The sequence below is a fragment of the Pteropus vampyrus genome, unplaced genomic scaffold, assembly GCF_000151845.1.
Source record: "Pteropus vampyrus isolate Shadow unplaced genomic scaffold, Pvam_2.0 Scaffold142, whole genome shotgun sequence".
Lineage (NCBI taxonomy): Eukaryota > Metazoa > Chordata > Mammalia > Chiroptera > Pteropodidae > Pteropus > Pteropus vampyrus.
Window position 1 is genome coordinate 411,961 of NW_011888923.1, and position 16,617 is coordinate 428,577.

The 16,617-nt window shown below is 48.9% G+C and overlaps 1 protein-coding gene across 7 annotated transcripts in view; it reads left to right on the forward strand.

Moving 5' to 3' along the window:
- Positions 1-16,617, forward strand: part of RERE (arginine-glutamic acid dipeptide repeats) — a 366,623-nt gene that overhangs the window by 337,054 nt on the left and 12,952 nt on the right. The window lies entirely within an intron of this gene.

Consider the following 16,617-nt stretch of genomic DNA (forward strand, 5'->3'; position numbering starts at 1 on the left):
GTGTGTGTGTGTGTGTGTGTGTGTGTATCTTACTCTAAAGAATAATTTTTAAAGAGAGATTAGTTAACCGAAGTATCATAAATTTTCTTAAATATACTGGTATTTTGACCAGTTGAGACAAAAGTGCCCGTTAAATTTATGTAAATTCCTTGCCTTACCTGCTTGGAAGGTTGGAAACAGCTGCTATTTTGCATTTCTTTTGACTCCTTTGAACCAGAGGGAGGGGGTGTAATAAGTTCACCAGGTAGGGACTAGGCCTCCTCAGGCCATGGGTTTATTTTGTTTTGCCACTAGGAGCCAGAAAGTGCAACATTATCTGATATTCTTAAGGGTCCTTTTGGCACCCTTGGAATTTCCATATTTACTTTGTGAAATAACATATAGCAGGATTTTAAATTCCACAGTCACTATATTCAATATTTATGAATTGGACCGGATCTTCCTTGGATCATTTATGACATAGCAGGGGCCGTGCTTTTCCCGAGGCTTCCTGAGGAAGCCTGAGCCTCCGTCTGGGCAAAGGGCAAGCAGGCTTCAAATACAATTCTCAAATACAATTGGGACAGTTCAGGAGTTCCATTTTCCCCCTGCATTTCCCCTAAAGAACAGCCTAGGCCCAAGGCCACACTTGACCTAGTCTTGCTAGGAATTCAGGAATGGAAGATGGAGGCCCACGATTTCAGTGGTTGGTGAAATAGTCTTGCAGAACTGCTATTGGGCAAGCGGGACTTTAGAGACTCTGCTTTGGGTTCATTTTTAGATTGTTGTAGAAGCAATTATGGTCATTTCATCAGTTGAGAAATATGCCCTGATTGGTATATCGATGGCCCGTCGTTAACCTCTGTTACTCAGCACGAATCACATTCTGTTCTCACTCCTGCCCACAGGAATGAGAGTTTAGCAGGGACTTTTTAGAATTTGGTTATTAGACTCAAAAACGTGTCTTCTTTAATAGCCTTTGTTAGTAGCCTGTCGTCTTTATTAAACGCTTTTCTGGAACATTTGAGTAAAAGTGTACAGAACTGTGCTGTTTACTGTAACTACAGAGAGCAGAGAAAATGCCTTCAAAGCATCTGGTTATGGCATCAGAGCCTTTCTTCTCCAGATCATATGTGACAGGAATTTTTAAATGATACTCATCAGGCCAATTTTCCTCTTATCTGGGCTTGGTTTACAACCTCCTGTCTCTGCTGTTGCCCTAAGCAGCCAACACTGGCCTCTTTATGTGACTCACTGTTGAAGTGATTGCTTGAGTTCCCAGGAGACATCCCGACTCTTCTTGTTAACCCTACCTTAGGAGGTAGGAGCCTTGGTACCCCCAAGAGCAGCACATAGATTTGGGGGACACATCAGCACAATCCCTGTGGTAAGAAAGTATTCCAGAACTGACACTGTGTCCTGAGGAGAAAAAGTGGGAATGTGGAAAGAGGACATATGTAGCTCAGGGATGGACTGGACTTCACAGGGGTCCCAGCTCACAGCACGGAGCAGCAGAAGGACAGCCACGATGTGGAATAGACTGTAGAGCCTGGACCCCTGAGTCAGTGAGCCCAAGGATGCTTTGGAGGTGATACAGTGAGTGTCACAACATTTATTCCATCCTCAGCTCAGCATCATAAACATAGATTCTTTCTGGTTTAAACTCCTGGAGAGTCCTAGATTTCCTTTCTGCCTGCAGGGTCTGTGATCCACCAGCATTTTCAGTCTGAAGTTCCTGACACTCTGTGTCCCACACTATCATAGAGAATATTTTTACAGTTCCATAATAGTTCATTATAATTTGGCATAATTTTTAACCTAAGGACATGTTCTTTGACACTTTTAAGAATGGAGTTATGGTGTCACAAAATTAAATACGGAGCTGTTGCAAGTCCTCCAAGCTAGACCTTTCCAGTCCGTCCATCAAGGAAATTCTGCACTGAAGTGTAGGCACAGCTGTTGAACCCGAGTAGCCTGCTACAGAGCCGCAGGACATTCTCTTGGGGTTTGTTCTCATTCCTCCTGAAATGTTTGATGATACTGTGTGTGCTCTCATTATCTTGCTGATTATCTAAGAACAAGCCTGGGCTAGGAAGAGACCAGACTTCTAAGTTGCCCCAGCGAGGCTATTAGGTAGGCATGTGTTGTTCTGATGGTTCTATTTGGGATCCTCGGGGGGGATGCCGATCTCTGACCTGTGCTATCTTTCACCCTGCGAACTTGCCCCAAACAGCATTATTATTCACTGTGCCCCGCAGTGCCTGTTCTTTGACTGCATAAAGTACCTGTAGTTTTAGGGGAAGGTAGAGGGGAGTCAGTTAAGAGACCATTCTTTGAAAGATTTGAAAAATTTTTTTTAATTAGCACACTAGTACTTTTCCAAATGGAAACAATAAAAATAATAGCTGTCCTTTATTGAGCATATGTACCGGGCCTCGCTTGGGCACTTTTGTCTTAACCACGACCCTGTGAAGGAGGGAGCCACTGCGGACCAGTTCTTGTTTACAGATCAGAAAATAGGCTCTCAGAAAGGTTGATTCTCCTTCCCATGGCCACATGGCCAGTAATGGAAGACTGGAAAGAGCTCAGTACAGCAGTAGGGATGCAGGCAGGTAAAGCTTTACGGGTCACATTACTGGATTCCAGAGGGGCTTCCGGCCCCCTGTAGTGTTTTGGTTTGTGCTGAATATAGGCTCATGGGTACAAGTGAGAAGCAGTCCTTCGGAGCAGCTGCTGTGTGGGTCTGATCTGGACACACTGGTGAGGTTTCTGACCTAACTAGAGCTTGACTCTGCCTGTGACCCCAGGGATGGGGGGCAGCCAGCCTGGAAACACAGCCAGCCCTCCTGAGCCCAGTGTAAGCACGCGAACCATTCGGATCCTTACATCTTCTTAAATAGAATTGTATTCTTTTCACCCAGTGCAGCTCAACTCTGCTCTTTCGAGTCAGGATTTTTTTAAGACATTTAATGCTTTTGCTATTTCTAGAAATGCTGAGTCTGTTTGCTTTCTCTTACGTAGGACTTTGTCCTTGCTTGTGGCAGTGATGCCATTACTTTCTAGTCAGGTGTTGCCATGCACCACCACTTTGATCTTTTGGTTTGTTCCAGTGTCATATATCAAATAATAACGAACATTAGCATTTATGTATCTTTTACAATATGCCAAGCACCATACTGAGTGTTTTATATGCATCAGCTCTTCTTAATGTTGATGAGTGGGATGCTATTATTTATCTTCATTTTAAAAGTGAAGACACAGAGGCCCAGAGGGCTTCGGTAACCTATCCAAGATGGTGCAGCCAGCGGTTGCCTTTCTCATTCTAAGTTCTGAGAGAACAGGAAGCCTAGTATACTGAGCAGTTCATTGCGTGTAGTGTATTAACATCCTTCGTGTGCGCCTAGAATAGTACTAGTCATGTTCCATCCTTAAGAGACTTGAGAAAATAGTCACTTTGTTACCTACGTTCTGTGGTTCACATGAGGAACTCCACCTGAGAAAGGCCGAGTTCACTCCCTTCTCCTCCTCAATAGCACGTGCGCACACACGTTTACCGTTTGACCAAGATTACCGAGCCAAAGCTTAAATTAAGCTGAGCAGCGAACTGCCTCATCCAGGCGGTGGGAGCTTTGAGGGCCCACCTGGTCCTGCCAGTGTTGGAACACTGTGGGCGCAGAGGTGAAGCTGGGATCGCTGCAGCCAAGCTGGTGGAAGCATAGACACTGCCACGGGCAGTGATCTGTCACCATGGGTGTTCTAGGCCCCAGCCCAGCAAGTTGTCCTTTTTTGGCTTGACTTTGTTTCCTTGAGAGTCTAGCAGAACAGCTAGGCGTAACCCCAGAGCCTCCTGGTGCCTGTCTGCAGAAAGCCAGCGCGTGCTCGGGCACCCCGAGGGAACTCAGAGCGCTTTCTCCTGACTTCGAGCTTTGGGCCTGTGTCCTCACTAAGCCTTAGGGGAGGGTTTAACTCTAACCGTGTAACTTACTATCCTACCAGATTCTGTGGCATCCGGGCCATAAAAGAGTCACAACTAAGCAAGAGAGGGTTGATATTCATGGAAAGAGGCTCATAAGAAACTTGCTACCTATGGCTCAGGTAAGACAGCATGCATGAGGTGGCAGGTGTGACTCGGCGCCTGGAAAGATGGCCAGGATCACAGCAGGTGGAGCTGGGGAGCAGGCTGATGGCAGCCAGGAGGAAGGCATCCCAGGAGCCCGCACCGGAGACCTGGGCCAGCAGGCAGGACCCAGGGGAAGGCCGCCAGGCCCCTTTGTCCGAGGGTGAGTGTAGTAGGAGATGGAGGCTGCAGGGGCCCTGACAGATAGATGTCAGAGCAGCCTTCTCGGCACCAGGGCCTGCGGGCCATGCCTCTGCAAGTCCTGGTCTCTGCCCTGGCTTTGGCTCTTCTCCCAGCAGAGTGGGGCTCCTGGGCCGGGGGCTCTGTCTGCACAGAGCGGACTCGTTCTGTTCTACTTCACTGCAAAGGGCTTTGACTTCGTTGGGACGTGAAGGGGAACTGGACAGAGGCCTGGAAACTGCTAAGCTTTAAAGTTCTTAATGAAGTTTGTTGACTTTTTAGAGTCTCTGGGATCTCAGGTTTGAATAACAATACAGGGCTCATATGCCAATATTCCTCCCTTTGTGTGACTTTTTGTTAGAGGTGGTTAATGCCCAAGACCGGCCTTGCAGCAAGAGCCAGCCTAGAGCACCTTCACGTCTCAGACCAGTCTCAGCGTAAAATCAGGGTAGTGAAGGTGCCCCCGGGAGCACGTTCCCATCCCTCCTCCTGCCACGTCTCACGTTAGTCCGGGGAGGGGGCAGATAGAGTGGGGTGACTGAGGTCACCACGAGGATGACACTGGCGATTTGTCTCCAGAACAAGAGTTGCAAGGATTTCGATGGAAAGAGGAGAGTGCTGGTTATCAGTTGCGCCCGACCACACGGTTTGCTGCAGCTCTAGGTCCAGCCGCCTATTTTCAACGTGTGTATTAAATGGCCAAAGAAGCGCTCGGCCGTCCTGGGTGACCAGCCCCACAGTGGGGCATGGCCTTCCTAGGTTCCCTTTCGGGTGGGGGTGCTGCCAAGGGAGCAGCTGAGTTATTAACAGACAAGTCCCCAGAGAGCAGCCATCCCTGTGCCCTGCAGGCTCCACACCCATTCCAGAGGCAACCCCTCACTCCTGGGCCTCCTCGGACAAGAACTCTTGGGGAGACCCAGGTAGGAACCAGGACCGGTGAGCCTCTAAGCCTGGATCACAAACTGTGATTAGAGGATCCATCTGCACGTGGTTTCCATAAACTGTAGCACAAACCCTAGTGCACTGTGGTGTGCACGTGCGTGTGAGTCACCAGGACAGCCTCTTCCGGACCCAGGACCACTGAGCCGCTGTGGCCAGAGTGTCTCGTGCATGTGCCGCTTGTCCCTGAGGTGTAGGCTGCACAACCTTCCGTTGCCCCAATTGCGGCCTCATGGGGAAGGCCACGGGGGGAGCACTGGCCTGGTGGAGCTTGGCCCTTCCCTATGGGAACTCTGGGCAAGTTCTTCCTTTGTGTTCCACGGCAGCTGTGTGTTCATCTGTGGTCGTCCTCCTTCCCATCATGTCCCTCCAGCTGCACAGTCTGACACCCAAGGCATCTGCGAGGTGGTCCGGAGTTGGGCTGATTCTCCTGGGTCATCCTGGAGCAGGCATGAGGACACCAGTGTGGAAACCTGCTCTCTGGAGCCGCTGGAATCAGCTGGGAGATTTGGCCCCCACTGTAGGGGCCCAGGTGCCTGCATGGTGGCCAGTTAGTCACCATTTTTCCGCCCTGCTGCCCCTCTTCACCTGTTCTTTTCCTCCAAACTCTGCTCCGCCCCTGCTGGGGGCAGCTAGCGGTCTGAGTGAGGTCACCTCCCCTGCACCTCCTCTCCTCCAAGCTGACTATGAAGCCCTGTCCCCAGGCTGTGTCTCAGTCTGCTAGAGCCGCCCTGCAAAGCACCTCTGACTGGGGGCTTCCACAGCAGATTGATTTTCAGAGTTCCAGAAGCTGGAAGTTCAAGATGTCAGCAGGGTTTCTTCTGAAGCCTCTCTCCTTGGCTGCAGACAGCCATCTCCTCCCTGTGTCCCCATGTGGTCCTCTCTCTGTGCCCATCTGTGTCCTCATCTCTTCCAGTTATATGGGGTTGAAGCCAACCCCAGTGACCTCATTTTAACTTAATTACCTCTTTAAAGACCCTGTCTCCAAGTGTGGTCACATTCTAAGGTTAGGACTTCACATAAATTGGGGGGGGGGGGGGGTGGGGGCGCAACAGCTTGAATGCTTGAATGAAGATAGCTGCTGTCCCCTCGCCAACCAACCTTTTTGTGCTAAAAGCTACTGTGAGACAGTGCTGGCCACGTGTGTAAGACAAGAGCACAGACTTGGTTTGCAAGCTTGTTTGGATTTTTCTAAGATCTTTGCCGTGCCTTAAATCCAAAATTCAGGTGAAAGAGATGATATGTTTTCAATGTACGTAGGAGTGTGTGGTACTGAATTGTGTTTTTGTGCTCTGAAGAGTAATTTTTGCACCTGTTCCTGTTACTAAAACAGAAGTGGTACAATGACAAAATTAAATACCCCTTTCCCTCCTTCATTTGTAACGAGAGTTTCTATTCTGCCCTTTAAAATTCAACTTACAGAAATGGATTGTACCTGATAATTTGCTTTCTGTTTGTAAAAACTGTAAAATATAAGAAACAATGTTACCAGCATAGCCATTCTCATTTCCTGGCAGTCATTACATGCTTCCAATACAAAAAACATTTTTCTCCTAACTATCCCTTCTGAGCTCAAAAACGGATTTCCCTCCCGTCCCTGTCATTCAATTAGCACCTCGGGAAATGCACAGATATCACTGATGATCCTCTTAAAATGTCCTGCAGCCTTCCACCCGTTCCCATCCTTCATCTTTTGTCCCGTTCCCATCATTAAATGTTATATTGCCAATGTATACTTTATAGGGTGACCCTAACGGGTGTCACTTTGATACTGAGCAGGGATAATAAGATTGCACATATAATGAAAGGTTGGTTAATAGAAAAATGTTTACGAGATGGAGAATTGTGGTTTTAACAGCTTTCGCCTGCACCGCCCCCTTCCCCCTTCTCCCTCTTCCCCCCCTTCCCCCGCTTTGCTAATAGAGTTGTGGTTTTGTTACAGGAACTAGAAAACATTAAGAAGGGTGGTGCCATAGAACCAAGGGCGGTGAGAAATCCCACTTGGCCTATTGCTAAACTCCAATAAAATGAATTCAGGAAATAATGAATATGTAACTTGTGGGAAAGAAAACTGATTTCAGCGAATAAATTCTTCAGAGGAAATCGAGATCCCTGATGTTGACATTATTATATTTAAAATGTTGACAGTCTGTTTAAACAAACAACTCAGTAAAGCGAAAAATAAAGGCCTCTGAGTGGCGGTGTTGAGCGGAGGCCAGTTCTGCGGCTGCGTCAGGACTGCCCAGGCTTCTGCCGGCCGCACGTGCCTGGGAGCCCTGGCTCAGACTGGGCCTTAGGACCAATTTATGATGACTTTGATCTCTGTTTTCAAACAAGCAACATCCAAATCTTATTTTTTATTATTGTTGTCATTGTTTTTGGTTAAATAGAAAACCTATCTGTTGCTTGATCGGTAGATAAGTTTTTTAGTGGAGCTGCTTAGAGAGGTGGCAGCAACCATGTCGAGGTTCAGGACGTCCACCCCATTGGCCTTTGAGTTACTCCACGGTTTTATGCACAGTTCAGAGCCACTGCTTTAGATGCTTCTGGGTGAAGGTACTTTGGAAAAATGCTTTGTAGCATGTGCAGAACTCGAGGGACTTCGTTTGATCTAAGCTTTCAGCCTTCCTCAGGAAAGGAGGAACCACTGCTTGGGGTCAGGAGGCCTGTGAAGGGCACTTGCTTGGTGGCCTCTGTGAATATGTAGCCTAGAGCCAAAAGTGGGCCAGAGGGCGTCTCCCCTAGCAAGTCCTGGACGGCTAGAGGCCTGGCGAGCAGGCCGTGTGGGGCTGCTCGTGGTTGTGGGCTCCCACGCTCTGTCCGGTACCGTGCATGGGGTTTGTTCCTGGTGTGGGCAGGAGAAAATGTCTCTCTAGCTTGTGCTTAGTTCTGATTGTGCATTTGTGCCTATCAAATGTGTTGCTTCAGGTTCTGTAATTCATAGGTGCCGGGGGTGGTCGCACCCTGAGGTGGGAAGGCTGGCCACCCATTGGCATCGGGGGTGCGCAGTGCTCTTTTGTGTTCTTCAGCCACAACTATTTAGAGTTCGACTAACAGGTTTAAGATACTATTGCGCTGAATTCCATAGAAAAGATAACCCAAATTTGAGCCTCTGGCTTAAGAAAAATAGATGGCTATTTTTCTCTTAGTTCATAATAGAGTGAACTCTGGAACCAGACCCTTAGGGCAGCCACTTGAAGCTTTGTGAGCTCGACCACATGACTTTGTCTCCCTAATTCTTGTTTTTCTCCTTCGTAAAAGCAGGGATAATAAAGATATTTATCTGGTAGGTACCTCTGAAGATTAAATATGTTAAGTGCATATTTACAGTGCTTAGCTATCATTATAGATTTCAGAGCCCGGTAAAATTCAGTTTGTTGGTTTGTAGATGAAACCACCAAGCGAGGAGGTGGTGGCATTGGATCCCCAAGCCCACCCTCCCGCCGGCCCGGAGCAACCCAGGCCCCCATTGGAGCAGCTGTTCCCAAACTCCCACACGTGCACACGGATTGTGTTTTCACTGGCCCATGGGAAATGAAAAATAAGAACAATGTAGCCATTCTTTATAACACTATCAGTTAAGGAACTCTTGTTATTTGGATATTGTGTATTCTAGTTTTTTAAAGATCAAATGTCATTTCTATTATGAAATAATGGTGAGATCAGGAGGCAGTTATTTTTAATGACCTTACTTGGCAAAATAAAAAGTTGGCAGTCATGGATCTATTTCTCAAAAGTTTTGTCCTTTAGAGTTAATTTAAGGTAATTTTTAATCTCAGAAAACACTCATTTTGTTAGACATTTACTGACTATTCGTCAGAGTCAAGATGTTGTCCTAGGCCTCTGTGGCACTCCCAGACAGAGTGGTCACAGGCTGCAGGTTGGACTGGCTCATTCACGGCGACAGCCCAAGGCGCAGAGCCAGTGCGGATGGGAGAGAGGCAAGAATCGAAGGATGCATTGGTGAAGACGACGAGAAGATGACCTCTAGCGGGTGGGGAGGTGATGACCTCTGTCGCGACCTGGGTTGTGAGGAAGGCCTGGCCTCGGACACCGGGAGACAGAGGACTGGTAGGAGGCCTAGGGCCGTGTCCTGCAGGCGCAGAGTAAAGCACCAAGGCCAGCAGAGCGGCCACCGCGTTTGGCCTAAGCAAAGGCCACAAAGGGTGCAGAGTGCATGGAACAGTCTTCTGGGGACCAAGGGAAAGACTTGGAAGAAGCAGCAAAGCAGCTGGGTCTTTGTTCTCTTGGGCTTGAGCCTTCGATCATTTGGAGAGGCAAGTGACAAGGTCAGAGCTGGGCTTTGGGAAGACCGACCTAGTCTCTGTGGGAGGGGCCAGGCCAGCCCAGGACCTCGAGTCTTGACATCCTCATGGAGGTGTGGGGCCAGAGCATCTGCAGGTGGCTGAGGTCAGAACAAAGCAACTTAGAGCTTGGTAGATCTCATTACAGTTTTGCTTTAAGACACACACACACACACGTTTCATTGTCTTCACAATGTACAGATGTGTAGTGGTGGTAATTGTTTAAAAAAAAAAAAAATTTCCTGTCTAACCTGCCTAACTGGGACTTTTTAAAAAACCAGATGGGGGACGTAAGTGCCATCTAGTGTGGGTGTCTTAGTGTGGCCTCATCATTATAGCACGGGGACCCAGGAGCCCTCACCATGTGTCCAGCCTTCCCTTTGCTTTCCTCCAGGAGCAGCGCTGGCAGTGGGTAGAAGGAAGCAGCCTGTCCCCACGCTGGGCTTCCTCGGTGGTACGTTAGACCAGGCGCCTTTCCTGCCTCTGGCGGGCAGGAGGCCGTGAGTCTGCTGCGTGCCTCGTTCCACCAGATGCACGCGGAGCCGCAGAGGTGGTAGTTAACGATCAGTGGCAGGGTGCTGGCGGTGCTGGGGCTCCGTCGGGGACTAGGGCGTGCGGTTGGTTAACAGAGGAAGGAGCCCAGGAGAGTGTCACTCTAATTACCAGCATCGTTGCTGGGAGACAACCAGCTGCATGCTGGAAGAAGACGTGAAGGCAGCTGCTCATCACTAAGCTCATGTTCTACCCAGGGCCCAGCTTCTCACCTCGTGTTCCGAGCAGTTGTCAGAGCCCGCCCTGAATCCCTGGGGAGTGAAGGAAAAGAATGACTTGCATTGAAGTCTGTGCCAGGAAATTTTACTGACTTGCTTCACTACCCTTGAATTAGTCGTTTTTACCAAGAAGCAGTTCAGCCGTAATTTCCAGGCTCGGTGGTCGTGGGGTGGTCATGGCAGTCGGAAGACCGGGCTTGGCTGCAGGGCCCCAGCACTGCAGTGAGAGCAGCTCTTCCCAGGGGACGTATCCCATGCGGGCTCCCCGTGGCTGGCTCCCAGAGCAGTCTCATGGCCTCAGGGCCCTGGGCTGGGAATGAGGTCTGAGAAGCAGCTCTACACCATATTCCTTCTCCTCCTTCCCCTACGGGCTCTGGGGCCTTGTTTCATTGCTTGCTGGAACTTCTTGGAAAAAAACACCTTAAAATTTCTGTTTCAGATTTCTCTATTCGATCCAGAAGGTACTCGGTAGGTTTCTTCATCCTCTTTACCTGGACCACCGAAGGAAACGCCAGATGGACACTGAAGGACATTCTTCAAAATGAAAGTTTTAGCAGAACATCTGGATTCCAACTAATTGTGCATTAGCATATAGACTTAAGGCATTGTGTAGAGATCATTGACCTGCGCTTTCCCTACATACTCATGTTAAAATATTTACTTAGCATCGGAGTGTCAATATACGTCTTAAAGAATTAAGAGAATTTCTTCTAAACGCTCGCTGTCTAACCCCTGCAGTGGAGTGTGTCAGGTGCGCGCAGACGTAGGCATTTGTCAGTCCTGCCACATAGGGGATCCTGTCCCATCACATCCACTCAGCTGACAGTGGGCGGTGGGCCTGAGGGCCTGTAAAATAGCTTCAGAAGGGTGTGTATGTGTTTACGACGCCAGTACCTGTGAGCGGCTTCCAGGCTGGCCTCCCGCCCGCCCCCTGTCCCCCTCTCCTTTTTAGCAGGTGGTGCTCGGCCCACCGAGGGGGCCTTTGGAAACTTGAATGGCAAAGAAGAAATCAGCTGCAGCTTTCCCTCGACAGCAGAGGAGTTTGTGGGCGGTCTCTGCTGGGTACCTCGTGAGGCTGGCACCTGGGCACTCCTCGTGTGCGGGGCCCTGGATTAGACTGCTCCCTGCGTCCCCTGCCCGTTCTTGTGTGTGCAAGGAGGAGCACACTGGCTTTCCAGGGCCTGCCTTAGCACATAAGACCAGGAGTCATGCGTTTTTCTGCCGGTCACAGAAGCGTGAGGATGGAAGGCAGAGGAACACTGAGTTGAAAGAGGGGTGTGCCCAGCATTGTTTCCAAAAGACGAGGCCCTCCTTGGCTTGTGGAGAGAAGACCTGATAGATGGCAGCCTGCAGGCACGCTGGACGCTATAGGCTGGGTCCCTGGACCTCATCTCCTGCCACACCTCCCACCCCCACCTCAGGTGTCCAGGCTTGTTTGGGTGCTTGTGGCAATAATATGTTATAATCACAAAAATGTAGACTCAGTCTTGGGCATGCCCTTATGCTTCTAACAGCTGGCTGCCTTTTCCTGCCTCCACGCCAGCCTCCTAGAGGGCTCCTGTCTGAGCGAGCGCTGGGCTGAGACGGACAGGAACCTTGGGCAGGGGGCCGTCTGCCACTGTGCTCAGTACTGGGGACAGATGCTTGCTGGGAATGGGCCTTTAATACGTGAAATGCTTACAGCACCTTCCCTCTTCAGCGATCTGTCCTGTGCTTTCATTTCCCCAAGGTGCCTTAGAGAAAAGACACGTGGTGTATCGCAACTTCAAAAAAAAAGAAATAATTTTTCATTTGGGTGGGACAAGTTACAGGTTCTCCTCCTTTAACATTGCAATGCCTGAGGGAAGTTAAACAGCAGTTCTGTTCCTGGCCTGCAGGTAAATCGACCTGCTTGCAGGATGAGAAGGAGCCCCAGTCAGGTGGTCTCTGGAAGCAAGGTTGGCAGCTCCCACACCCCGCCCCCAACCCCAACTGCTCGCGCACACGCACATCCTGGGGGTGCCCACTTGGGCCTGGAACGTGTGTCCAGTCTGTTGTTTTCCCAGGGTAAAGCCACCTGTAAGAGTGGAGCTGGCAGGACTGAGCAGCCTTCCAGCCCCTGTCACTTCAACCTCTATTGCCCAGGCTGTGGGGCTGTGGAGGGAGCCTGCCCTGACCTTTTATGTTCACTGAACTTGAAGGACTTGTATCCTAGCATGGGAGACACAGAAGTAAAATGGTGACTGAGGAGGAGGAACCATTTCTCCAAATGACCCCAGCCCCAGAAGCTAGATGACTGGAGCGACCCATAACTGAGCTGTCTGGGGATGCCTGGAGACTTTGTCAGCCTGTCACTCTGTGTCTCGTTTTCTTTCTCACTTCCCAGCCCCCACCCCACCCACAGAGCACCGAGCAGAGCACCTTAGTTCTTCCTGTTTCATTCTTCTGTGCATGGTATATCCACCCTTTTTTTTTTTATTTTGATGGAAAAATCTGGGAAACCGAATGCTGCCTAGAGAGCCTGCGGCGGGGAGGGGGCGCCACTGGTACCTAATCCAGGAGCCGATCTCTTACTGCCAGTGGCTTTGTACATATGACCCGTTAGTAACATCCAGAGGAACCCGCCACAGCCAGCACCAAAGGAAAAGGCTAGGCGAAGGGGTTGAGGGGTTGAGGAGGGAGATGCGATGGGGAGCAGGGAGAGGAAGGGGGAGAGAGGCTGCTAAACGTGACCAGGGGATTCGATCAGTGCTGCCAATTGGAGAGGACTTCGCCCCTTTCTTTTCCTGCCCCCCAGACACTAAAGCAGGTCAGGTCCTCGCGCTGTGTGCAGCTACAGTGCCGAGATGCGAGGTGCGTTGACTCTGAGGCCTTGTTGGGAGGTGAGGTGAGAGCACACGAGCAAAATGGTCACTGTGGGCCATTCGTGCCGACAGCATTGGTACCTCTGTGTTTGCGTGCAGGAGCTAATTTGCAAGGCTGCCTCTGTGGAGCCGCCGTTTGATCAATGGTTGCCTGTGTTAATGTCTCAGTAAGCTATTGATTTCTGCAGCAGCTTTTGTTCCCCAAATTTATGTGCTGCGGGTCTCTGCAGAACACACTATGCATGTTTGATTAAAGTTCAATTGACTTCATTCCTGGGGAGGCTTGAGCTGCTTCACTCCCTGTTTGTGGACCCAAAGCTTTCCCTGACGTGTTCTTTTGTTTGTGCTCAAGACCTAGCCACCCATGCAGTCACCAGTATGCGGTTTCTAATCCTCCTAGATTTGCTCCATTCCAATGTTTAATCCCTTCTAGACACTATAGTGGTTGGGAGGCAGCTCATAAAACCTGGTCTGGATTTTTTTTTTTGAGGGGGTCAACTTTATTGATGTATGTTTGGCATGCATACCATATACACCATAAAAACATACCCACTTTAAGTGCACAGTTCATTGAGTTTTGACAGCTGTATAAATCCATGTGACTACCACAGTTGATTTATAGAATATTCCTATCACCCCAAAGCTTTCCTCATGTCCTCTTATAAGCAGTTTTCCTACTCTCTAGACTCCAGGCAACCACCGATTTCCCTTTTTGTGATCATAGGTTTACCTTTTCTAGAATGGATCATACAATATGTACACTCGCTTGTCAGCTGTTTTCATTCAACATGATGTTTTTCCGATTCATCCATGCTGTTGGGTGTATCAGTAGTTTATTCCTTTTCACTGCCAAGTAGTATTCCAGTGAATGGGTGTACCATAATCGGTTTATCCATTCTGTTCCGGGGCACTTGGATTGTTTGCAGTTTTTGGCTACTAAAAGTCAAGTTCCTTTGAACATTTGTGTAAAAGTCTTAGTGTCAGCATGTTTTTGTTTCTGTGGGGTAAACACCCAGGAGTGGAATAATTGCTGGGTCATATGGCAAATGTTTATTTAGCTTTGTAAGAACCGCCATACAGCTTTAGAGTGGTTTGACCATTTTACATTTCCAGAGTATGAGTTCTAGTCACTCCTCCGTCTTCTTGAATTTTGAAATTTATATTCTTTCATTTCCTCATCTAATTTTAGACTTACAGAGGAGGGTTTTCCTAGCTTGGTCATTTTGGTCCTTGGCACTCAGATGACGGAATCTCTCCTGATCCTTATTCTTGTTTAAAAGCTGATACTTGAATGGTGGCAGAAGGGCGGTGTTGATTTCAGCGCTAGGCTTCTCCCCATGATTTTCTCACACACTAGAGGAGGACATGCCGTGGGCGTAAAGGTAGAGCCTTGTGAACCTGGCCTTTTCCTGAGCCTGTCCTGTCTGAGGTCTGCCATTGGGACTGTCTCACAGCCTCCCCGAACCCTCTTGTCCCCTGCTTTCATCTGCAAGTTGTGCTGTCTTTTAATACCACGTGAAACTCTTTCAGAACATTTGTATTTAAGAAATAGAAATAATGCCTGGTAACAGGGTGAGGCAATGCCACGTTAGAGACCAGGGCTCTGTAGGCAGGTCAGAGTGGCAGCTTTTGAATATCCTTTAAGTGAGACTGAGGGTCGATAGAGACCCTGAAAGCACCTTCTCCCCATCTGATTTTCTCCCTCGTTTCTGTTTTGTTTCATCTGCTGTAGCTTCACATTCCAGGCCCTAGAACGACTTCGCGAAAGGAGGAGGTGGAAGGAACCACTTTGGGTTTTCTCGTTCTTTCCAGCTTTGGGACTGCTAGGCTCTGATGTACTTCACCAGTTGCCCTTTTGAACCGATGAAGCACACCACTCTGACGAAGTATTTGAGGGGTGGCAGTGACCTGCCTTAGCTTCTGTTTTGTGTTTTCTCATAGGAAAGCTGGAGCCAGATCAGTTTCATGCCATCACATGTCTCTTAACCCCTAGTGGGTTTATGAGTTTGTTCCCTCCAGCCAGCCAAGTGTAGATAAATGACATTCCAAGTCAGGGAGGTTGAAAGTAAAGAGACAGGAGCCAGGAGATTCTCGGATTTGGATCTTGGCCTTAGGGGCTCAGGATGCTCTGGTGACCCCAAGGAAAATTGTAGTCTGTGTTTGTAGAATAACCTTGTAGACAAACAAGTCAGAAATTCAAGGGCAGCCCTACATTTCCCTATTGTTCAGTTACCATCTCTGGGAGCTGAAGAGGGGCCGGAGTGGGCATGTGCACCTGCTTGGCCTCGGTGGCTGGCTCCTGGCCTCCTTGGCCTGGGGTCGTGCGCGCTTCATCCGTTAAATATTGGCAGTAACTAGCATTTTGTTAAGTGGTGCTTGGAAAGTCTGAAACATACCCACAGCTCCAAGAGGTACATGTTGTATACGTATGGAAGCCAGGCAGGTTCCTCTCGAATCCCAGCCCTCCTTTAAGGATCTGATGACAGCTGAGGTCCTCCTCCTTAGAAAAGGCACAAGAAGCAACTCTGAGTAGTGAGTACTCAGCAATGTGCCTTACGTGCCTTGGAGAAGCCATTTTCCCACCGAAAATCTGCCTGCTTTACCAACTGACCTGTCATCGTGCCTCAAGGCCATGGCTTCTGGGGTGTTTTTAATAAAACCTCATTCGATTGGTGGTACTCTGTCAGTTGCTACAGTTTGTCGTGTGGTATCTGCACTTATTTGTCTATTTCAGTCTGCCAACACTGATATTTCCAGCCAGATCTTAGGTCACTGGAGAACCAAATTTCTCTCTTTCTTGGCTCTACCATTCCCTAGACAGTGAACCCTCTGTGAGGAAGAGTGCTGCACTGGCCACGTAGCTCCCACCCTGGGGTCCCCAGCGGTGACTTCCCAGGGTACAGTCGTCTCGTCTGCCAAGTTAACTGACTTTCTACATTATTTATTTAATTAGGATCACTGTGATCTAGGCTCTCTCACTGCCTTAAGTGGTTTTTTCGTTCGTTTGTTTGTTTGTTTTAAAAAAAGATACTTTATCTCAAGATGTTTGTTTTAAGAAATAAGTCTTCTGTCAACCAGGGTTAGCTAAAATGCCACTTGCCCATTCGTGTGTATGGTGTGCCTGCTGTCCCTGAGGGTGGGGGTACAAAAGTCCCTTTTTCTTAAAGTTGTATTTGGGCTCATGTCCTCTTGCTGTATTTTTTAAAAAGCTGTCTTGCCTCACTGCTGGGCCATGAAAAGAGTAGCTACTTTTGCCTTAAAGACTGACCTTGTGACATGTCGCATTCCATCCATTTAACCCCTCTTAGTCTTTCTTTGTCAATCCCCACATACTGCCTTTAAGACTTTGTCCCAGCTTGTCCTGCTGTGGGCACTCAGCTTGCGGTGGAGGCTACAGAGCAGCTGTCCTGGGTTTGGGTTTCTGTCCTTCCTGACCTCCTACCTGGACCCAGTTCCCCAGAACCTTGGTTGTTTCTTTAGTCGTC